This window comes from Amblyomma americanum, chromosome 3 (assembly GCF_052857255.1).
Source record: "Amblyomma americanum isolate KBUSLIRL-KWMA chromosome 3, ASM5285725v1, whole genome shotgun sequence".
NCBI classification, from domain to species: Eukaryota; Metazoa; Arthropoda; class Arachnida; order Ixodida; family Ixodidae; genus Amblyomma; species Amblyomma americanum.
Genome location: NC_135499.1, coordinates 211,886,980 through 211,908,061, shown reverse-complemented (window position 1 = coordinate 211,908,061; position 21,082 = coordinate 211,886,980). Strand labels below are relative to the sequence as shown.

General features: G+C 48.6%; 1 protein-coding gene and 1 long non-coding RNA gene across 3 annotated transcripts in view; one reads left to right on the top strand and one right to left on the bottom strand.

Moving 5' to 3' along the window:
• Positions 1-671: 671 nt before the first annotated feature.
• Positions 672-7,485, bottom strand: LOC144123635 (uncharacterized). 2 transcript variants are annotated; one of them, XR_013313127.1, is made up of 4 exons: positions 7,449-7,485; positions 3,902-3,963; positions 2,156-2,287; positions 672-1,269 (listed from the first exon to the last, which is right to left on the bottom strand). It is a non-coding gene; the product is annotated as an uncharacterized LOC144123635 (long non-coding RNA). The 2 variants fall into 2 exon arrangements; XR_013313128.1 differs by having other exon boundaries at positions 672-1,142.
• A 256-nt stretch (positions 7,486-7,741) lies between these two features.
• InR (Insulin-like receptor) overlaps positions 7,742-21,082 on the top strand; it is a 214,213-nt gene continuing 200,872 nt past the window's right edge. Inside the window, exon 1 of the mRNA XM_077659858.1 lies at positions 7,742-8,337. The gene's annotated coding sequence lies outside the window, so the exon portion shown is untranslated. The remainder of the gene's footprint in view (positions 8,338-21,082) is intronic.

Genomic DNA, 21,082 nt, shown 5'->3' with positions numbered 1-21,082 from the left:
TGACAAAACATCAGCAGGCGCTGGGTCATTACAATCATGGGTCAGTATGGGCATGCCCTCCATTGAGCACATCAGGCTATGCCACCTGGAACTTGAAGTCGATCAGCTGCATTTCAGCTGATTTAGCTTCACGGTAAAGCAGAAATGCATTCACAATAGCAAGTTCGATCAGACGAAAGCAAATTCTTTTATGACAATTCTTGGTCTTCCAGTTATTTCTGTACAATGACAAAAGCATATCTGCCTTGTCTACTCTGCCCATGCTCTAATTGTACAGTCATCCACAGACTTGTCTACAGCGCTCGAACTCCGTGCTGTCTGCGCTCCGCAGTGCACAGAGCGATGTCTAATGGCAGTGCCTGGTACGAAATAACAGATCTCTGAGTATGGTCTGAGCATCAGACAAGCAGTATTTAAAACTAGGCGCTGCCTCTCGATGGCACTCTGCGCACTGCGGAGTGCAGATGGCACGGAATTCCAGTGCTTTAGACAAGTCTGTGTACAACTATACGCCCCGATGATGCTTGGCCTCTGCACATCCACATAAGTCTTCATCTTTCTGTCATAGCGCTGGTATGTGTTGAGGTGTTCAATGCTGTCGATATTTGATCCAGCTGTCACAGAATGGTTGTCATTTCAGGCACACATGACAATTCTAGTCTTCTCTCGGCTTGTTTTAGTTGTTTTTCTGTTTTCAATGGGCAGTTCCTACATCTTGTTTTTCTGATTGCTGCCGTCACCCCCAGTCCTCTCTTCATTTTATTCAGAAGCTCTATGGAACTGAAGAAATTGCCAAAAAAAAAAAGACTTCTGTTCCTGGAGGGCAATCATGTGTCAGCCGCAAAATGATCTTCCCACTTTCGCCAACGTCTTCTTGGGTCTTTGGCAGATGTTCGATTAGGTTGTCACCACACATATAAAAGCGATACACATAACTAGACTGGCTTTTTAGGGCCCAAGCTTTGTAACCCCAGTTCTTAGGCTTGCTTTTCATGTAGACCTTGACAGAATGCCTGCTTTTGTAAGGGATGAACATTTTATTAACCGTAACACAAGGTTCAAGTTGTGCGTAATCACACGTCGCACCTTATAGAGGCAGTCATAGCCTTCATCTCCTTTCACCCGCGCTTCATCATTGTTGCCTGCATGAAATAGGGACATGATTTTGTCGAACCTGTTACTGGTTATGCAGTCGGCGACATCCACTTGACAGCCTGATGGGGCAGTTGCCCCGTCAAGCGAAGCAGCTTTTTCGCGGTTGTTCCTTACCTTGCAAAAGAGGAAAAATAAACTCATTATTATTATTATCATTATTAAGTGTTTGCTGACCAGTATATCCTTCTAAAAGGCAGAGTGACAAAGGCATGTAAAGAACAATGCCGATAAACTTGCACATTTCAAGGATTGATACGGCAAGGTTGCAGGCGCAATTTTCTTGAATCCTGAAACTGTATGTTTTAAAAGTGAGGAACTCTTTCAGGTCAGAGTCGGCGAGTTTCAAAAACATATTCAAGGGGTCTTCACTCTCTCTAAACGATCTGCTGGCTTCTAAATACTTTGTTCCTCAGCCTGATTGATATTGATGTACTTTTTCACCCAGTGCCACATTTTCTTATGCTTCTTTTTTTGGGTCGATGTCATCTCCACATCCTGCTCACTGTATGTAGAGCCTTCAATCTCACTATGCAATATCCGCTCTGACAGCATGTAGTCCTTGTCACAATCCGAGCCATCCAACATTTCATCCTCACTTCCACTTGGGTACTCGTAAAAAATTGCATGATTTTCTTGTCAGCTAGGCACTGCCTGCATTCAAGAAAGTGTTTTTTAATATCAATATATCTACTGAAGTTGCATCTGGACAACAGTTATGAAGGCTCACTTGATGCAAAGAAATTAGGTGTGGCAATTACTGTGACATAAGGGCTACAAGAAAAACTTTTTCATGCATTTCTCTGGAAGGTTGGATGTCAGCTTCCTGGGTGCCACAAACGTGTATGTAAGTGAATGAAATTAAATGCTTGACAACGAGCAGTGGTAGAACATGAAATTGCATAAGTATATTCGTTAAGCTTCCTGAAAATGGCTTTCAGTGATCTCAACAATATATTGTGGGCGTTAAGATAAGCAATTCAGAAGAACGACGTCCACTTACCGCCTTGGCCGGCTGCACGCTGAGTCCATGATTTCAGTGTTCAAAATGTTCTGTGTAGTTCTGCGGTGCCCGTGGCACCATCTATTGACCGCAAGTGCTGCCACATGTGTGGGAGTTGAGAGCATAGGGTTCCTGCAGCATATTTTCCATAAAAAAAAAAAATTCAACAGAACTGCCACATTTGTGGCACATGGGATACAAAGGATTACCTAGGTTGATACTCTGTGTATATTATTGTTCTTTAGTGACACATTTTACTGTTACCACTGCTTTCTTTTGTAGCTTGTATTTTTATACGAATTACTCTATACACGGCTTCCCATTGTTTGCAGTTTTACCCTACTTATTTTGTTCTAGAAGGTCCCCCCCGACAGTTGTGCACCGTGGGACCTTCGTCTGTACTAATTTTATTGTATTCAGCATATATATATGCATTAATGAATAAACTTTAATGATTGAAAGAATATAATGCCATTTTTCTTTATAATGTCCTTTGTGACTGGTTAGAGCAATGTAATGCCGCACAACTACAAGGCTGCAACCAATGATGAAGACGTAACGCGACGCATGAGAATGCATAAGCCAATTTCCCCCCCAAAAATAAAGAAAAGGATAATGTAAAAAAATCAAAATGAATTTATTACATCATATGACCAAGGGGTTATTTTTCTAACACTGCATCTACTCGCATAATGAACACACTTTCTTTCCAAAAGCTTTCTGCAAATTTGGGGGGTGCACGTTCATAACGCGAGGAAAAATATTCAGAAAAAAATCTTAAGTGGTAGAAACAGGAGAAAAAGTAGGCTGGTGGAATTAATACTTCGTATGTATGAGTCGCCTTCTGAATAAAACAAAATACACTCTTCAGCATGGCTTACATGCTCAACAACATAGTGAACCACTTTCATCTTAAACGAGTATGCGTAACTCGTGTGGCAGCTCATAAAGCTGTCCAAAAACAGCGCAACTAGACTTCACTCTAGCACAACACACAGAATTCAGCTTGAAACCCAACCGCAACAAGTTGCTGCAAGCGTTCATGATAATCAAACAGAGAAACTCTTTCTGGCCAGTTCTGGTTTCTGCTGGTTCTCATAATCCCGGTGGAACAATCTTTTTGGCTCTTCGTGAGGTAGACTTGGCATTGAAAAGAACACACTTTATAATATTTTCCAGTGGTTTCAGCATTCAAAAATGGGTGCCTGCTAGCATTCACTATCGTCAGCAGCAGACTGCATGCCCCAAAAAATGGGGTGCGTTTATTACACGAGCGAAGAAAAAGTGCTTTTCTGGCACCCAAAGTAGAGTGGTGCATTCATTACACAAGTAAGTGCAGTATGCAGGAGATAAAAATCTTATAATATACTTTTTATTATAGACTATGAAAAGATATATTTTTCCTGGAAACCATTCCATCATTAACATTACTTTTACCAATGCAAAGCAGAAACCCTGGGGCCTCGTTTTGCTGAACAAAGAATGGTCTTTTCAAGGTGGTTGCACTACTGAAGTGTTTGTCAAATCAGATGTCCTATATCTGGTTGCTTCATTTCAGTTATTAATTGCATACATATCAACTGTACACAGGACTTTTCTATGTCCATGCTAAACCCACCTGCCTTGGCATATGTGCTGCAAGACTTTCAGAGCCACAGCTACCATTTGAAAGAGTGTTAGTGTAGGGCACTACTGGTGTAAGGTAGCATTTGATACTGCAATAAAAATGAGGCATCGGATTAGTACCTGTGTTTTGGGGGCTTGCTTCCAAGAGATACTGCACGAACTCAACTTGAAGTGAAGCCACGCTGTGGATGATAAGGGTTAAAAGAAGTCACCGATAAACTAACCGGTGTAATTTCTCTGAAATCAGTCTAACATATCAGTCAATTTGTATGTGTTACATCCAGCTTTTCGCACTGGTGATATTTTCAGGGAGGTGGCTTTTTGGGTAGCAATCAGGTTTGACAATTTTTTAATACAACTTGTTAAAGGGTGCAAGAACAAGGAAAACTCAAATTTTACCAGAAAATGAAGGGGTATGTACTATCGGCAGCAAAAGTTTGCAGGACGCAATTTCTTTGAAAAACGCTTATTGCAGCTTTACCTCGCTACCCACTAGCCTGATATTGTTACTAGAGGAGGGAGCATGTAGGCCCCAAGTTCCTTCACACATTTCAGGCAATTGGCTTGTGTGTCTGTGCCGGAATGAATTTTTTCCCTCACACTCATGTCCCGTAAACTTTTGTTGGTGACTGTACATGTTGCCATTGCTCAGACTGCGCATTTTTATGGTGGTAGGTATTCTTGACATTAACTACTGTACCACGGCACCGTTTCCAAAGGTCATGACATCATTTTTCAATGGCTGCCAGGACACTGTGGTATTAACGGTAATCACCAGGCCGATGCAGCTGCACGTTCTGCTCACAACGACGAACTTCCAGTGAGGATCCCAATATTGAGACCTGACGCTGCGTGTGGGCTTCGCCCTTTGGCGCTGGAGCTCACACTTTCAGCGTGGAACACGGGAGAGTTTTGCAATCTCCGCCTCAAGGCACTGGACCCTGAACTGCGCCTTCGTCTTCCACGTAACTTAGAACGTCGCGACGCAACACTGTTATGCCGTTTATGGATCGGTGTTGCATTTACCAATTACTATGCTTTCCGGATGGGGATGGCCGACAGCCCTGCCTGTGAGAGCTGTGGTTGCGAGGAGACCATCGCTCATCTTCTCTGTGAGTGCCCTGCATTTGCGAGTGCAAGACATACACTGTGTTGTGCCCTGGACCCCCTCGATCCTCGCCCATTAACAGAGCAAAAGATTCTCGGTCCGTGGCCACAGCAGTCGACTGCCCTCAAGGCATTCAAGGCACTCTTTGCCTACTTGAGAGCGACTGGATTGAGTGACAAATTGTGACAGCGTTGTGCGTGTGTAAGCCTTTTCTCCCTTCTCTCTTCCTCCTTTTAGTCCCCTAATCCCTCTTCCCCAGTGCAGGGTAGACAACCGGAACCCCTTTCTAGTTAACATCCCTGCCTTTCCCTCCTCCTCTTTATCTATCTATCTATCTAGCTTTGAGTATATAACAGAATACTCAAATGTGTCTTTCAGGATTATCTAAAGGTGTGCAGTTATTTCCATCCCCAATTAGCCAGAGAAGCAGATTTAAGTTCACAGAGGTATGAACACAGTCGCTGAAACATACACCGATGGCTTTCACTAAGGAAGCAGTAGAAGTTACAATAACAGTCTCAATGCAGGCTGACACATGTGAGCACTGTTATATAATGTGCCTAAAAAAAAAAAGAATCTGTTATCTGCCAGCTTTTCTCTCAGCATTAAGTTCACTCAGGTGGAACCTGCATGCATTAATTAAAACAATTCCAATAATTGTGCATGTTTACAGAACCTAAAAAGAAAACACCGCACCTTAAAAGCACAATTTCTTCTTCCAAAAGTTAATGACATAGAATACGTTCTACGATGAAGTATCATTATGTATTTTATGAGCTATATAAATTGCTAAGTATTTTTAAATACCTGCAATGTTCTTGGCCACGTAACACAAAATTAAAGAAATGTAGACCATGTGCACATAATCATACATACGCCAAGTTGACTGCATCTGTTGCCTAACACACAAAAAGCTACAATGTGACAATACAACCTAGATTGTGGTAATCAGCACATGTATATATCAAAAGAAAGCTAATGACAACATACTATTCAGGCAGTCAGAAAAACAAGAAGTCCAACAAGAAAAAGTACCTTTCATTCATTTGATGCAATAAATTTCTTTTGCTATGCACACAAAAAAACTTCAAATATATATGACACACAATGAACTGATGGTGCCTTCAATGACCTCCTCTAACAAGGTGAAGAAAACAAAACATATTGAAGTTTTAGAGACGTTTCCTGCAAAACATACAGGAAAATGTTCCCCAATTAGTGAACATATAAAAAACATGGAAAATAATGTGGCTCTGTTTTGTTATGTAATTGAATTAGTCATGACAGTCATCCAAGGTGCTACCAATAGTGGTATATTGTTTTTCACCAAGAAGTTCGACTAGAATAAACATCGAAAAGGTATAAAAGCCATCTCCATGTTCAGTGTTAGGACACTTTCCAAACAAGTGTCGTAAAAGACTGTGTCATCTGTAAGAGAATAAAGCGTACAAGGGAAGTACTTCGGACTGAACACTTAACAAGCAGAAACAGCTGCTTGCAATGCATGAGCGCCCTAATGCATTAGGAATGCGCGGCTGGTGAAGTTTGAAGTCGACGCTGTGCATTCACTGACAATGAAATGTCTGCTGAGCTGGCTGTCTGACATACAAAGCAGCCTCATCAATCACTGGCAAAACTAATGCAAAAAGCTACTGTGCACTGCTTGCCATATAAAATGACATGTCACTAAATATCTTCTTGGCAGACACAACTTAATACAGTGTTTCTCCGAGTGCATATGCGCCTAGTGCCATATTTAAGGACATGGACGTGCACGACCGTGTGGCAGAAAGTATATACAGCAAGTCAAACATGTTTCATCACATGAAGAAATAAACGTAGTCATGGCTATATACTTGCAAAAGGTGTGCTACCCTCTCACGTATGTAAGAATAGCGATTACCAGAGCACAATAATGGAAATCAAGTTGAGTTGTTGAAGCATGTTCCAGAAACTGCTCAAAAGTCTAATAAAAATACTGGTTGGATTCTTATGCTGCCCATAGGATAAAGGTACCGGGTCATCGCGTGGCCAAGTGACGTCATTAAGTTTCCTGTCACGACAGACATACCACTACCAACGCAGTGCTCTAGGATAATGCTAATGTTGCTTTCTTCATAACGCTAGGTAACGCATATCCAACGCTTTACTGCGAGAAGAACAATTTCTTCACACCGATGTGACTACACCGGCGTCACAACGAAGCGATATCGCTGCCCAGTCCGATAGACGAACGAGAGCAGGAAATCAAATGTACGCAGCGACGCAGAGCCAAGCGTATTCGCGTCCGTTGGTTACGCTAGCGCAACCAAATCTCCATAAAAATATACTTGAACTTGCCCTTTGTTTACCAGGACCTGAAGTAGTCACAACTACAAAGTACGCGCGCATTTCATTCGGAGACAAAAGCGTATTTTTCCTCTCGTTGGTTATAATAAAAAGTAAGAAGACGGAAGTGAAGGAGAGATATGCGAATTTCTACCACGTCGAACAAAAGATTTGCGATCAGTGTACAAGTTATTGATGCTGGGCATAAACAATTAGGTCTTATATGTTTACCTAGAGCCACTGGACGTTTACCATGACTGCAGCTGAGCTACAGGCCAGAGCCCAAAAGCCCCAACAATAAGACGCATTTGTAATTACAGCATTACTCACGAAATAAAACTCGTTTACAGTCAATCTTATCTCAGGAACACACAGCGAACACGTAAAAAACATGACGCAAAATGCGGCACAAAGGTTCCGGTGTGAGATGTAGCAAAAGAAAACAAAAGCGCGCGACCCAAGCAGTTTCGTTATCGATTTCGCTACGCTCGGCGGAGCGGCGGTGGCCTCGTCTGGCAACGGCAGCGGTTGTTTACATCTTCGCAAGACCATTCCCGATTCCCCTACGCGTTCGCCTTTCCCCCCCTCCCACTCGTGATACTTGGACTCAACCTCTCTCTCGGGCCAATCAACGACTCCTGTTATTTGGTCTAAAGTGCTATGTACGGAAATGATTGATCAAGTGGCATGAATGTGGCCGTGCGTTTTTGTTTCCCAAAGTGGTAAAGAGATTGTTCACCCTTCCCCCACTCCGGGTTACCGCTACCGACGCGGCGAGCTGCTGTCGGCCCGCTTTGACCAAGGTGTATACACGCAGCAGAGGTCCAAGGAAGAGTCGCCGTAGCCGTGGATCTCGGAATATGCTACAAAGCCGCGTTGTTGAAACCGCTGCTGGTGTTCCTGCCACAACGCCGGATTGTCTACCCGTCATGAGCTACGCTGTGCTGTGTTGTGTGTGATCGTGGTGACGCCGAGAGCGTTTTGATATTTCCACTTTGACCGCCTTGTTTTCTTCTGGCGTCGACGCTTGCATCCATGTGGGCCGCGATCTTGTTTGGGTGCCCCGGTCCGTGCCAGCGTGCTTCACGATCGGATTGCTGAGTTTCATCGAGGCAGACAGGTGAGTAACGAAACGACGGCTTTAGCGTATTTGGATTTGCAGCCCGCGAAACAGCTTTCGGCGCCGATCGCCGTTTCCGACGCGAGGGTTAGCGGCTCGTTCGGTCGGTTTCTCTTCCATGAACAACAGAAGCAACGAAACATTCGAGACCACGTATTTCTTAATTCGGTTGTTTCAGCCACCTTCACCGCCTTTAGTAATCATTGTTGCTGGTAACGACGAGTTACGTCGGTGGTGAAATCGACGCATAGAACCCGCGCTTGCATTCCGGCTGCTCTCGCGTTGCTTCGGTTGTTTGCGAACGCGACGCAGAAACTCACCATGCGCACGAGGAGCTACTTTTTACTGCTTGTTTTATTTGTATTGTTTTCGTGGCCACGCTTCGGCTCGTGCAACGTCTCGCGGCGTAGCTGCAACCTAGGATCCACAGCCTCCTGTACTTACGGAGTTTTCTACGATGAGGAGGGGCCTGAAGCAGCTGACGTTTTAGGTGACGTCGCATGAATAAAAATCGTCATGTGGCGTCACAACATTCGGCCGCGCCGCCATATTTACGCACAATTCAACGTCATCGCAAATGACCGTGCCGCCATATTAACGCAAAAATGCTAACTTCACGGAAGCAAACATGGCGGCGCCCTGCGAGGCGAGTTGGCCTTGTCGTACCCGGGAAGAATGTTTTGAGAACAGTTCAGCACCTGCTGGTGCTGACCAGGGTCACCGCTCGTGTTAGGAGCAGATGCTGTAAATGCCGGCGCCGTTTAGCCGTCATCGGGTTGTTGGAAGAGTTTTCTAGGTTTCGCCGGCTTTTGTTGACGTTTGTGTGTGAAAACGAAGACGACGCAGTTTCTTTTGTACCTTTGCGTGTTCGGGCGTGCGGTATTCTGATTGACGCTGCCACGAACGCTGTTCTCTTTCGGCACAGGCATTGCGCGTTGCTACGTTTGATGCGCTTTGACATCGGTGCAATGTGGGCGGAGCTACGGCTTCAGCGGGAACGAACATTAGTGGCGTTATTTCTCGTAATAGTGAACATGCCACCTGCACGTTTATTTTTTTTTTCGTTGCACACTTACTAGTTCTCACAATGTCATCTTCCCCAATCGAACGACCAGACCTGTAGGCACGCGTAAATATCGGAACCGAGTATAAATTGGCCTCATCAGGGTGTTATCGCGCCAGTTATAAACGTCACAAACTGATCGAAATTCAGGGATTAATACCTTGGGGAACTAAGGAGGGTCTATCCCCCACTCCATAGCGAACTCACTAAAGAGCAGACTGTAAGTTCGAGAACTTAAACTGCCGTTGTGTCACGCGACAATTGCCAAGACACCCTTCCGGCCACTTGGATGTTTTCTCCTGTCGTATCCAGCGTCAAGGGGCGATTAGGTTCTGCGTTCATGGAGAAAAGGACATAAAAGAGGCTTTCAGTATTTGACTGTAATAACCAATGGTATAGTTATGCAGTCCGTTCTATCAGTGACCGCGGTGGTCTGGAATGAGCCTTGCTTCTTACACAGCTAATGCTGCCCCTCAATCGAGAATGCCACTTTCTGCCTGTAGTTAGTGCGATTGTTGCGATCGCGTTGCCCCGAAAATCCATGGTGGCCGGAGCCGGTGTTCACTCTGATGGCTGTCAAAAAGCTACTCGGGGCCTCGGTCGGTGTAACCCAACACGTCCTTTTCCCTGCTGGCTCCGTCGTAGGCGCCGTTCTGCGCCACAGAAGACGGCGCCCGGCGATCTACACGGTGTCGTTCCCTATTGAGGCCGAGTCGCATTTTGTTTTCTGTTATCTACCTTGGTCGCGTTCGAAAAGAACGCAGGGAAGGCGGTGTCGGCGGCAGGTCGACGAGGGGAGAAATTGGAGCGGCATTGTCGGTATCTTGTCGTTCGAGGGCGGCTTGAAAGCACCGCCGGTGCTGAAAGCCAGGCGGATTTATTTTCTTTTTGTCTCGCCGCATTTTTTTTCTCCCTCCTGGCCGTTGTATGTGTGCGTGTCTGTTTGTGTGTGTGAGAGAGAGAGAGAGAGGGGGGAGATGCTGGGCGAGTGCAGGCGACGGAGGAAATAAAGAAGACCGACCGGCCGGCGTCTTTCGCTTTCTTTTCCTCGGAACATTGGACGCCGAGGTGCCGTCGGTCGTTTCTTGTGTGCTACCATTGTTGGGAATCCCGAGCAAGCAGCTCGAGCGGTTCCCCTTCTCTCTCTCTGTTTTTTTTATGCTTGTTTTCAGCCTTTCGTCGCCGCGTGCGAGCTCTGTCGGCGCGACGCACCGCCGCCGTTCGGGTGACGCCGGCGCCGAACACAACAGCGGCACTGAGTAGCGTGTGCTCCGCAGCGGCAGCCGTCTGTTGTGCCCGCCGCGGCGCGCTCTCCCTCCTCCTGCGTGAGGCTAGGCCTAAAGCGCGAGCGAGGCCGTGCGTTTTTTTGCCCGCCAGCAGTGGGGTGCGCGACGCGGTCGCCGTGTCTTTGTTGGGGCGTTCTCTCCCCCCGCTACCAGTTCGACGTCCTGTCGGGAGGGTTCCCCGGGTTCGTTCGGACGCCGCTGCTCGCTGCCCTGTCCCCCCCTGACGCCGCCCGCCGGCTTGGAGGGGTTTCTTCTGCTCTTTCTTCTTCCCTGCCTTTGCTTGTTTGCTCTCCCCGCGCTTCGCGAGCGTTGGTTGGGCTCCGTCGGGGCGGCACGGAAGCTGACGCAGACGTTGCTTATGCGGCGGCGCTGGTCCTTGTTTGTGCAGAAAGCTGCGCCGGGTTGTTTACGTCTCGGGGCTCGTGGACACGGGCTCGGCGAATCGGATACTTTTCCGCCCCCCCCCCCCCCCCCCCCCCCCCCCTCCCGGCACGTTTAGCTGTGGTGCATCATCGATTGCTTTTTCTTCTTCACGAATTCGGCCATGTCCGAGCGTCCGCGTATTACTCATGCATGAGCGTTTTCCTGGCCTGTTGCTGCCGCTGAAGACCGGGTTTGGGATTTTCCGGCCGCTTTGGGGACGTTTTTTTTTTTTGTCGTCGCGCGGAGCGTTTTGGACCAGGTGGTTCCAGGAGGAGGAGGAGGAATAAACACATTTATTGTTCATATATATGCCTCCCAGGTGTTTACCGGTATTAAACTCAGTGTCGCCAGTAGAAATAGCCGAGTATCAGAAAGTAAGCGTGGAATGAACCGGTGTAAATAAATAACCGGGTGCCAACTGACAGCAAGATCTGTCTCACTCCTAAAACTGCCATCGTTGTCAAAACTCTCGACTGTGCACCTTTCCTTCCCGTAGTCCTCACGAGTGACGTAATTTCCTACCTTCTACGGCAGCGGTGGCCTGGTGGTGTGAGCATTCGCCTGGCATGCAGGCTCGATCCCTAATGCCATCGGGTACCCAACGGTGACACAGCGGGTGCAAGCTTTTTCCTGGCCTGGTGCTCGGTTTCATTAGTGCGGAATGCTTGGGAAATGGGTATTTCACCCCGCTTTAAGCAGAAGAAAACGCCTTGACCTATGGCGCACTTTGGCCACAGATGCCCTTGTTGTTGTTGTTAGCCTTTCAAAAGATGGCACATACCCACACTGGGAGATCGGCCAAGAATCGGGAGGCAGAGGTTGCTATTCACCTGTACTCTAAGGGCAAAAGAAAAGCACGCAGGAAAGCAACACCGGTGAATTGTACCTCAAGAAGGGCATGAACAGAAAAGGGATAAGAGTTTTGATTAAAAAATAAAAAAGATGCCCTTGCGCCCTAAAAGAATTCGTCATCGTCATCATTTCCTACCTTCTCGATTGCTGTTTCTTCTTTGGCTGGCGTACAGTGACTAACATGGCTTCTTAGTTCAAATTGTCAGTTGCTGCTCGATTGCCGCCAATTCTGAACGCCCGTCGCGAAAGCCCCGGCAGCATTTGCTCCTTCCCATAATCCTCGGATACTATGCAAGAGCCCCGTGCCCGTAAACCCGTGTCAAAACTCTCGTATGCTATTCCCGTTCTCAGTACCTTGAACCGATAATCTTCCTGCCGATAATAATTCAGCATCTTTCCGGCACTTTGAAGGCACCTGAAGAGTGCTTAATGAAAATATATAAACTAGGAAGAAAGAAAAGTTCGAGGGGGGGGGGGGGGGGGGCTGAACACCTGTTTCGCAAAACACACTTCTTAAAGAAAGTATCAGCAACACAAGGTCTAATGAAAATAAAATATAGAAAAGCACGCCAAGGCGTTCAAGTGACCAAACATCCAGGCATGCGCTAGTCTGGCCTGAAAGCAATTGAAGGGGCACTAAGATGGAATACTAAAATAAAACCAGATTGAGAGATTAGTGCCCAGCGATTGTTTACAATAATAATAATAATAATAATTGGTTTTGGGGGGAAAGGAAATGGCGCAGTATCTGTCTCATATATCGTTGGACACCTGAACCGCGCCGTAAGGTAAGGGATATAGGAGGGAGTGAAAGAAGAAAGGAAGAGAGAGGTGCCGTAGTGGAGGGCTTCGGAATAATTTCGACCACCTGGGGATCTTTAACGTGCACTGACATCGCACAGCACACGGGCGCCTGTGCGTTTTTCCTCCATAAAAACGCAGCCGCCGTGGTCGGGTTCGAACCCGGGAACTCCGGATCAGTAGTCGAGCGCCCTAACCACTGAGCCACCGCGGCGGGGTGTTTACAAGCGGCAGAGTTTTAGTTATGGGCAGGAGACCTGCCCCTGCACTAGTGACTGTACCCCGCACTGGTGCAGCGTACTGTGACTCGGACCAATCGCGTCGAGTGCTTCTCTGCTCGGCCCTTGAAAATAGGGAAGAAACAGCGGTGCGCTTGATGCGAGGCATTCGACACGAGGCTCCCGTGCGCCACTCGTAATATCGTGCAAAATCAATGCGGCAGGTAAGTCCACTGCTGTATCCACTCCAACCCTGGAGGGCACTACGTACACGGTGCAGGCACGTCGCGAAGACGGGGCCGTGCCTTGTTCACTCTCTTTGGCAGCAGGGCAAGGGTTACACGTGCGCACGCCTACGGCGGTACAGGAAAAAATGGCGAACGATGCAGCGACGAAGCATCGGCGTCGGTTTCGACCAGCCGTGCTAATTGCCCTACCTACACAGTCACGAAACGAAGCTTGAAGAAAAGATATAGTCAACTACCCGCCTCCGGTACCCGCTACACAAATCGATAAGCTGAGGAAACGCGGCGTACGTTCAGTGGTTTGGGATACTACGCAGTTCATCGATTCTTTCTCGTTCAGTTTCGTGAGCGTTGTTTGCCTCTACTGTGGCGCACCTCGGCGACCTATTTGCATGCGCAGATGACTGGCGTAGCTAACCTCATTTGTTCACGCAATCGATATACCAGCAGAGTAAATGTGTTGGGCTCATCTGCTCGTTTCCGGGCCATCGATCTATTATGTCGAGTTACTAGCAGGTGGTCCGCTCTCGTCTTAAATAAAGGGTCGCTTTGATTCTATAGGCTCTTAAGAGACATTCGTCAACTGTTTTCGATTGAATGCGCGTACAACCTTACTGAGAACCTGTGGAGAGGTGGCGTACACCTTCAGGGTGAAACGTTTTTGGAAGGCGATGCATTGGCGCAGAAAAAAAAAATGTTTGCATTGCTGGCTATATTTGGTACATGCGCCCTGGATTGGGGTGTGGCAATTTATTTCCACATCCTGTATTTGTAAGTAGTGTATATTGCCGCCTTACCCCTATCCTTTCTTAATATCGCTCCCCACTTTCTTCCCCTCTCCCTGTACTTTTATTCCCGCTAGCCGCAGCTCAGGTGCTTCAGGTTTTGATGGCAGATGTCGCGGCTAACAGCATCTTTTCCTTCCATTGTTATTGTAATTAATAAATAGCCACTAACAACAACTGCACAGCAGCATTACACAGCGAATTGTTCTTTTTTTTTTTCTAGGAAATGCCCAAGACTATCATATATGGGGGGGGGGGGGGGTGTATAATTGTTTGCCGCAGCATCAACTTTCAAGCAATACGCCTTGGATGCAAAAACAAATATATATTTCTTTGACGGAGTCGCCTTTGAGGAAGGGTGTACAGTCGACGTCGCACTTGTGTGGAGCGCTCGAGCAGGTCAGGAAAACCGAAATTATAGACTGCAGCTGGTGGCTTTCAGGAAACGTGCTCGTGCCAGCCTGGCTCCTTAGTCGGTGCAGCCCTTATTTTCGCGCAAGCGTTGTCTCTCGAACCTGGCGAGGGGTCTTCTATGTTTGCAGGGAAGTACGCCGCCCAAGCGCTCCGTTTAATTCCGGCTCCGACTGTACGTCTCCCTAAATCGCTCGTCAGCGTCGCCTTATTTGGTGCGTGTTACCGCCAGGTTCCGGCACTAACGTAGGCTGCCAAACTGCCGATCAACTCAACTGCTGGGGATAAATACCGACGTACATACTTTAGTACCGCGTTAGAGCGTACGCGTGGCGTTGCAGAAAAGCATTCTATGTTTCGGTCTTATGCGACGGCGTTGTAGCCTTGTGCGTACCAAAAAGGCCGAACTAACGACTAATAATAATAATAATAATTGTTTTTTTTGGGGGAAATGAAATGGCGCAGTATCTGTCTCATATATCGTTGGACACCTGAACCACGCCGTAAGGGAAGGGATAAAGGAGGGAGTGAAAGAAGAAAGGAAGAAAGAGGTGCCGTAGTGGAGGGCTCTGGAGTAATTTCGACCACCTGGGGATCTTTAACGTGCACTGACATCGCGCAGTACACGGGCGTCTTAGCGTTTTTCCTCCATAAAAACGCAGCCGCCGCGGTCGGGTTCGAACCCGGGAACTCCGGATCAGTAGTCGAGCGCCCTAACCACTGAGCCACCGCGGCGGGTACTAACGACTGCCGGATGCCGATTATGGTACGAGCTTCTTTTATTCCTTGAGAGAAGATTTGCTCTTTTTTTCTCTTTTAGTGCAATGCTTTGTTGCCCGGGGCACGCTCCTCTGGCAGCGGTCGTTTGTAAGGGCGGGACCAGTAGTAGTCCGCGTCGCTGATTTCGCTCGAGTCTTTGGCGCAGTCGGCTGATGCCTTGCTGGCGTCGGAGCACATTTGGTCTCTGCGTTGTTTAATGACGTCATTTCTCTCTGAAATTGCTCTGTCGGTCAGTGCAGGCTGCAGTGATCTCGCGTGGAAGAGCAGTCCTCTGAACATTTTATGGAACCCGTGGACTTCGGTCTGAGTGTCCGAGCAGCGAGTCGCTGTACTTTCGTTGGCTGCTGGCGACGGGAGCAATTACAACACACTGAAGAGTAGGCAAACGTCCGACGCTGTCGCTTTTAATTCAGATGGAGAGACGGGAAAATTTAAAGGATGCTAACTCTTGTTGGCAAGTCCGAGCGCGACTTCGAATCGTGAGAAGGGTCCGTCGTGATTCCAATTTTGGATGACTAGAAGGCGCTCGCCTTTTCCGCAGCCTTACACAAGCAGATTGCTCTTATAATCCGTTTGAATAAGCAACAAAAAATGACGTCCTGTTTGCCTGAGGACTCATTTGTGTTTAAAACGTGCCGAGCACACTGAGACAGCCTCAGTTAGGAACATTAATGCAGGCAGTGTTTGTTTTAAACATTTAGCCTTAATTTCATCGTGTTCGGTCGTAGGATGTTGTCGAATTTTTGGGTCATTGCTGCAAATACGCTTGTTGAATATTCGTGCTCTCTCTTAAGTTGCCGCGCTTGAATTCATGCGCGCACTCACTTTCCTGTGAGAAGGTTGCTTCATAAGTAAAAGGAACACGTTTGATGCTTGTTGCCTAAGCGGTGAGCGAATATTGTAAGTTTTCGAATACCGAATCGAATATCCTCCGATTCGATTCAACGAATTAATTCGTGCAGCTTTTAAAAAAATTACTCATGGCCTAGCTCTGTTAGGCCAGGATATACGTAGCGAAAGCGCGGTGACTGCTGCATCGGAAGAGTGCATTCACCAAATGCGCCTTTATTGATGGTTAACGCTTGCGCCGTTGTGGCGAAGTGGTAGCGTCTCCGCCTCAAACGCCAAAGGGCCTGGTTCGGCTCCGAGCCTCGGCGCAGGTTTTTTTTTTTGTATTATTCAGTGAGTTTGCGGGGTGTTTCAGTGGCTCCCATAGATGCCGCCGCTGAATACGTTGGCTAGCGGTTAAGCGCATGCTTCGTTAAGGCGCGTTTATAATCCGGCGTAACGCGCGCGCGCGCTGCACGGCGACGTCACGTCGGCCAAAGCGAGACCCTCTATACTCCAACTGCGCTTGACCGCCGAACGCGGCTTCGGCGCACTCTTGACCGCACTGGCGGAGACTTGGAGCGTGTCTCCATTTCGCGCCGAGTGCGTCAGCCGCCGCCGGCCCGGCCAGACCGGTTCGGCTCCGCGGCGAGGCGCGCATTGTGACGTCATGTGCCTCCTCGGAGCACCGCCACGGCGAAATCGCGGCCAGTAAAGCTCTTGCTTTAAAAATGTTCGAAACTGGTCGACTATGTTTTGCAAGTTTTCGAATAGTTTCGTTAGGAGTGTGGACTGTTGCGGATGCATCGCCCGCTCCGACACAACACAGCATTACAGCCAGCGCGGCGAAGGGAGGGGGGTTTCACCTTCGCGACGCGGTTCATTCGTGCAGCGGCTTTTACAGTGCTCTTACTACGTTGCTGCGTCGCCCTCCTAGGATGGGCAACGCGGAAAATTTTTTGCCAGGACTATAGGATACCCTGCCGCGATGACCGAACTCAAGGGAGGCTCATGGCTCACATAGGGCGTGCCGTTCTCATCTGCCTAGATGCGACGCCAGTTTATGTATTAGTAGCAAAAGTTAATTTTTCTATACGCGTGGCATGATGGTGTCGCATCTCTGCTATAGTGAGTGTCATAGTGTTGCCGATTTTTCATGAGTTGTAGCCCCGTACCGCAGCACAGCCACTAGCGCTTTGCTGTTTTCGCTTGTGTACGCCTCTAGCAGCGAATATTCGTACGAGTATTCGAGTCGCTTCTTTCATTATTCGATTCGTATTCGACTTGGTTTTGAGAAATACTGTTCTCGCACTGTAGCACTGTGCTTTCTTATGTAGGACCTTGATTCTTCCCCTCTCTGTATCTCTCTGTGCCCTCCTCGTTGAACAGGGATATGACCGGAGTAATGAGCTCGTTAAGTTCGCCTCTATCTCGCACAGCGGCCGTACCCGGCGATAGCACGCCGGCGCTCCCAGTGTTATAAAGGTTCTTCGTGTTAGCGCAGTCGCCAAGAGTAACGTCGTGACGTGTGCCTCCTCGTGTCTTCGAACGCGGCGTAGCCCACTCGCGGCGCATGGCTACTGTGAGGTACGCCGTCAGTCCTCGGCGTTTGTGCCTCACTCCAGTTGAAGAAAGCTTGCGCGCGTCTCTCTAAAAGAAGCAGCACTTTCGCGCCACTCGTAGCCACGAAGCACGCAGGTGTGGAAAGCTGCTGCAGCGCATTGTCGGCGTGCTTGCCTCGTGGCGGTTGTAAGCAGGTGGCTTTCGCGGCCGTTCCCGAGGGCCACAAGTGCGCGTCGGTTAGTTAGTGGCAGCGTCCGGGAAGTGTATTAACACGCGCTCTGCACGTGGGCCCCGAGGGCGCGGGACGGCCGCTGCTGATGCACCGTACTAATGGTTCCCCTTTTTCCCCGTCTCCTCTGTTGACCGGCACCGCGAAGCGTCCGGCATCGACGTCGCATAATTAGCGAGCAGCCTTCCTTGTCGAGTGCCGATGTAACGCATAGTATAGCCGCTAGGGCCCATAGCTTTCGGGTAAAGCGCCGAATTCGCCCGATCCTTGCGCACCGAGTAGATTTCTTGTAAACCAGGTGAAACTCGACGTATAACCGCGAACGCACCGTGAGGAAAGTAATTGATTGAAAACATCTTTATTTGCCGAGTATTCGTAGAACACGTGGGTGGGCCGCCTACTCCGGTAGTCCACTGGTTATTGCTGCTGCGCTGGCCCTCCCCACCAGCCAGTGCTGACGGTCAGGATCATCGCTGAGCAGAATAGCTCTGGGGGTTTATGAGGGTTTAACGTCCCGAAGCGACTCAGGCTATGAGGGACGCCGTAGTGAAGGGCTCCGGAAATTTCGACCACCTGGGGTTCTTTAACGTGCACTGACATCGCACAGCACACGGGCCTCTAGAATTTCGCCTCCATCGAAATTCGACCGCCGCGGCCGGGATCGAACCCGCGTCTTTCGGGCCAGCAGCCGAGCGCCATAGCCACTCAGCCACCGCGGCGGCTGCTGAGCAGAATAGCCCCCCACTTCTCCTCTGAGGGGTTTGGAATGGGGTCAACTATGGGATTAAATTGGCATGCCCACACCATGCATGTGTTAGAGGTTAGCTACCTCTCCACAGTGTGGGCACTGCGGGCATAGTGTAGGGTAGCACTGGTATAACTTAGCTGGCTTAGAGTTTACCAGTGCACGCAGCTGAAGCCATCGCTTGGATACCACGATGTGCATGCGGCTAATAAATGACTAGATGCGCCCTAGGTGTAATAATGTCAGTGGGGAGCGCGTGCGTGGTTAGCGGTTTCGAACGTTCCGAAAGCACGTCGCGATAAGCCGAGTTCAAAGGAGATAAGCTGGAAGAAGGCGATACAGGTCGAGGCGACATGACGGATCGTAGAACTGAGCAGCGCTTCAATCTCAGAGCACTTGTGAAATTGAATAAATCGTGCAGCGAGTGCGTAAAACTCCCCCGGGAGGTGTACGGCGAAAATGTGACGTCACTTGCGCGAATTCTTGAATGGCACAAACGATTTTCCCAGGGAAGAGAGAACGTTGAAAACGACGCATGGCCCGTGTGGTGCCCTGCCACTGCCACTACCGCACAAAACGCCCTGGAAGTTAGCAAAATATTTGATAACGATCGCCGGTTGAGCACTCGAATGATGACAGATTTGGTGCAAATTGATGAAAAGACCGTGCAATATATTTTACATACTGCACTTAAATTGGTCGCCAAGAACGTAACTCAGGAGCAGAAAGATGCGCGAGAAGAAAAATTTGGAGGACGCTTAAGCTTCGCCTTTAAGAGCGGAACGCGACAGCGTGTTGCAGCACTGCCAGGGAGTCCACGGAACGCCATCGCCCGTTCGTCGCGACTCCTTGCCCGTTAGACAAATCGCTCTGCTACGTACGGGGAAACAGACGCGCGGAGCGGCAAACCACGTAGAAGCGCTGCCATGCGCCTTGCCGAAACACGCAGGACTCAAGTTGCAGTCGTAGTTCGTCGGCACACCGTTCACGACAAACCCGATGCCACGAACGCCAGCATAGCTTCCGCGCCGAACAAACGGGCAGCAAGCCGCAGGCTTCGTGGTGAACGCGCTTTGGATGTGCGCTGCGTTGTTCGCCGCTCACCGCGTGATTCCTGCGTGCCCGCACGGCCCCACTGCGCCCGAACGAGAGGAGCAGGGGGCGTTGCCGTCGCGCGCTATTGCAGTGGCGTACATTGCGAGGAGGAGGAGGGATTTTTCGCTCACGGCCAACGCCGACGACACCGGCTTTTCTGTTACACGGGGCCCTTAACGCGATAGCGTTGAAAAAGAACTACGACATTTATACTGACTTGATGGGACGACAGACAGTAAACGACGTCAAAGAGGAAACAAGGTTGCAGTAGTAAACGGCAGTTTTTATACCAGTCTCGTTATTTATTAGCCACACTTGGTATAGTGGGTGTGTTGTACTTTTTCTAGCATCGTGTTTTTTGGCTTAATGGCTATGGTGTTGAACGTCTGCTAACGCTGTCCTTAATCTGAGGCTAATGTCTTGGAAGCGAGAGGCGAGAATACGGCTGCTGGCGGTACTGACTTTTAACGACTTCCTGCTGCTCCAAGGAGGTTGAATGTGTCAAATTGACGCCGAGATTAATGCTTTCGTAGGGGACACAGAAAGGCAAGCATACATCTGATTACATCAGAATACATCTGATTTGGTGAGCAGTTTTGTGGTGTAAGCTGACATTTAGACGCCACGAATAAAAGTAGTAACCCGAATGGTAAAATTTTCTTGTTGTTCAGCAGTCCGATTTCTACCCGACTTTGAACAAAAAATAAATAAAAAATAGGCCCGATTTTTTCATCTTTTGAATTCCGAAAAAAAAAAAAAACTACAACGAAGGGCTGTCCGAAACGCGGGAAGCGATTGGCTGGAGCGATGCCATTGGCTTGTAACCGACTCTTGACTTCTTGCTTGTAACTGTTCTTGGCTTGTAAGTTGTAACCGACTCTGGTAATTTTGGGGACACCTATAATCGATGACGTACGCATTTTCACGCACCATGGGGCAGCGTCTGAGTAAATAGCGATTAGAAATCTGCGCAACTGTCGTTGTGCGATCAGGTGGCTGCACCTGATAATACTGTTTCAACGTTCCGCCATATCGGATCACGCACGCGGCGGCACGCACGCGCAGTCAGTTATCAGTGCGTAATCGGCTAATATTTTGCAATCACTGAGCCATCTCTTTTGCTAGCTTTGTTGCAGTGTAAATGACGTTCCCCGAGAAGCCGCCGTGTTTTTTTTTGTTGTTTTTATCTGTCGCCGTCTTACTGCCACAATCGTCAGGCGTCCTGCAGCGACTTATCAGCGAGTGTGACATGGCGCGTGTCTCCTCGCGTAGGCGCCGGCTTGTCAGTACATATGCAGTGTATGTAGTCGCAAGGGCAGCTTGTTTGACGGGAGCCGTTGGGAGTCGAGTTGGACGACGATGTCTTTTGGAAACTGCCGAAGCGCTCTTGCGTTTGACCACTTTGCTGTGCCGCAGAGGCG